Here is a 3,449-nt window from a genome sequence, read left to right as displayed (position 1 = left end):
TGATTTTCACTAAATATTGCCTCAGTTAGCTCTCATTCTGTGTTATTTTCTCGTTAATGCCAGGCATTTATTTGCTCATTCTCTCTCTCTCTCTCTCCTTTGCTGCTGTTCATTTCTTACTACGATGCCCAATTTTTCACCTCTTTGTTTCTTTTGTGTCTCCCCTTTCGCCCCTGACTTACCTCCATTCATGCCTTCTCTGCGCTCGTTGCCAGATGCTGCCAGACCAAATTGCGGTTTTCCCTCTTTGACACAATGCGCAGGAACCTCCTCTTCTCTTTTCTCTTCCTTTGCACTGCTCTCTTCGCGTTTCGTTTGCGTCTGTTGGTTTTATTTGAACGCCTTTTTTATTACTGATTGGGTGGGTTCAGGTTTTGTGTTTGTGGGGATTTTGTTTTGTTTATTATTAGATATTAACTTGTCTTCCGTACCTGCAGTGTTCCCGTCGACCACTTGACCGTGTTATTCCTTGCGTATATTTGCTTCTCGTCTCGTACTTATTCCCTATTTGTCTAGCTTGTGGCAATTCCCCATTTGTTTTCCTCTCCTTTGTTCTCCTCCTTCGCCTCTCCTCCTCTTCCTTTCCTCACTGTGTCTCCGTCTTGTTTCCCCCGTCATCCTTCCCCTCGCCCTGTCCCTCCCCCTCCCTTTCCCCGAGGCTACACACGCCACCACCGGCGCTCCCACAGCGTCCTCAGTTGCCTGGCTCACCTCTCCTTCGCCGCTTCCTCCGACCACCCCTCTCCTCCGCCGCCGTCACAGCGTTTTATCTTCGAGTCCGCCCGATCTCTGCGGACTCTGACACGTTCCCTTCTCGGTTCTTGTCGCCCTGAGCTTCGGTACGGTATTAGGTCCCCCGCCTGCCGTCAGCCAGGGCCCCTCTTTCCTTGCATTTTCCCCTTTGCCCACAACCTCCATCTTCATGTTCACTCTCTCTCGGCTCTCACGTCTCCATCACCGCAAACCACAGCGTAAGGGAAGTCAGCTGAAAGACCAACACGATCGGCTTATTCGCCTCTGTCACTAATTGGCGTTGTTTGACGTCGTGTTTCCGGGGCTGGCTGTAGGTAACGTTGACATCGAGTGAGGTTGGTTTATCCTTTGTGTTCATTTTTTTTTTATTGTTCAGTGATTTTGTTGGGGGGGGGGGGGTAGAATGTTCATCAGTACTGGCATTCAGACGTGTCTTGGGTAGGTGAATGGGGGAAACAAAGGAGTGCAGGTTATAAAGTTCATTTGTATCACTGTTGTGGATATCTTTTAAACATCTTCGTTTAGATTTCGGTATTTACTATAGGAGGCATAATCATTTATTCAGCCATTCTGATCTAACGGCCAGCACACAGGCCGTCGATCATTGTCATTCCCCCTCCTCCCCCTCCCAAATCATATCCATTTCATCCATTCACAAAATTGCCGTAGTCCTCCTTATCACGTCTCTTTCGAGGTTCGTTCGTGATTCACTTGTGGTTCGATAATGTCTCAAGCTTCCTTCGCCTTTCTCATACCTCGCTACCACAAATTCTCTTAAGTCTCGGTTATCAGCAAATGTCCTGCTTATTCCATCCTATTTTTTTTCACTCCCACCGCTTAACTGCTTTCACGTCTCGCTCTTTTCCGAACCAGCTTCAGGAAGTGTCCGGAACCGAGAATCGAGACAAGGCTATGTCTTAACGTGCATATTCCGTCTCGCTCCGTAGAAAATAGTGTGAAACGAGTCGATTTAGTATTGGAATATCTGAAGGAACCAGACTTGTTTTCATTCAGTGTGCGTTTACTCTTGTATGAATTTTGAAGTGGAGAAAAAAAAGAAAAAAAAAAAAAGATGTGAAACGAACAAGAAAAGGTGAAAACTGTGATTTACTGAGTGATGAAGAAAGAAGTGATTTTTTTCTTTTTTTCTTTTTCTTTATTTTATGTTTCGTCTTCCCTAAAGATATGCATCAGATAGGTTAAATAAAATATCATAAAATATCTTGTTAAATTTTTTAACACCTTCTTCTCCTGATCAAACTATAAAGTAATAAAATTAACCTAAACGAGAAATCTTAAAAAGAAACAGCCTGCCAAGATAATCATCCGTCTACAAGGATGCGTCAAGCTAACTACACACACACACACACATATTTATTTTTATATATATACACACATATACATAATAATAATAACCGTAAAAACTATATATACACATAAAAAATATATAGAATATATATATATATATATATATATATATATATATATATATATATATAGTATATGAATAATATATACACATAGACACACACACATATACATACACACACACACACACACACACACACACACGCATGTTATATATATATATATATATATATATATATATATATATATATATATATATATATATTATATATATATATTATATATATATATTATATTATATAATATATTATATTTTATATAATATATATATTATTATATATATATATATTATATATATTTAAGAACACATTTTATATTATATTTTACTATATATATATCTATCTTACATGTATATATTATCATATTGTTTTTGGTGTGTGTGTGTTGTGTGTTGTGTGTGTGTGTGTGTGTGTGTGTGTGTGTGTGTGTGTGTGTGTGGTGTGTTGTGTGTGTGTGTGTGTGTGTGTGTGTGTGCGTGCGTGCTCATACACACCACACACACACATACACACATATATATACATAAAAATATACATATACATATAAATATACATGTACTCTATTTCCCTTTCTCTCTCTCTCTCTCTCTCTCTCTCTCTCTCTCTCTCTCTCTTCTCTCATCCCTTTTCTCTCTCTCTCTCTCTCTCTCTCTCCTCTCTCTCTCTCCCTCTCACTCTCCCACTCAAGCTCTGTATGGTTGCTATTGTCTATTTGTCAGTGTGTCTATTAGGTTGCCTGTCTACGTGACTGTCTGTCAGTCTGTCCGTAAGTATATATGTTAGTCTGTCTGTATGTATATATGTATGTATATCCGTTCATCCGTTCGTCTGTCTGTCTGTTTGTCTCTCTGTCTATCTGTCTGACATTCTTTCTTTGTCTCTCTTTGTCTCTCCGTCCGTCTGTCTGTCTATCTGGCTGGCTGTCCTCTTTCTCTCTCTCTCTTTGTCTGTCGGCCCGTACGTCTGTCTGTATGTTCTTCTGTTCGTTCGTTCGTTCGTACGTCCTTTTATACCCTCCTCCATCTCTCTGTCTCTGTCTCTCTCTGTCTCTCTGTCTCTCTCTCTCTTCTCTCCTCTTCCTCTCTCTCTCTCTCTCGTCTCTCTCTCTCTCTCCCTCTTCTCGTCTTCTCCTTCTTTCCTCTCTCTCTCTCTCTTTCTCTGTCTCTGTCTCCTTGTCTCTCTCTTTCTGTCTGTCTCTCTCTCTCTTCTCCTCTCTCTCTTTCTCTTTCCTCTCTCTCTCTCTCTCCTCTCTCGTCTTCCTCTCTCTCT

General features: G+C 40.8%; 1 protein-coding gene across 1 annotated transcript in view; it reads left to right on the top strand.

The window, feature by feature from the left end:
* Positions 1-394: 394 nt before the first annotated feature.
* LOC119579452 overlaps positions 395-3,449 on the top strand; it is a gene marked incomplete in the record, with an annotated part of 19,192 nt that continues 16,137 nt past the window's right edge. The window contains 1 exon segment of the mRNA XM_037927264.1: positions 395-841.

The sequence above is a fragment of the Penaeus monodon genome, chromosome 12 (assembly GCF_015228065.2).
Source record: "Penaeus monodon isolate SGIC_2016 chromosome 12, NSTDA_Pmon_1, whole genome shotgun sequence".
NCBI lineage: Eukaryota > Metazoa > Arthropoda > Malacostraca > Decapoda > Penaeidae > Penaeus > Penaeus monodon.
Note: the sequence above shows the minus strand (reverse complement) of the source record. Positions and strands in the feature narration are given on the sequence as shown.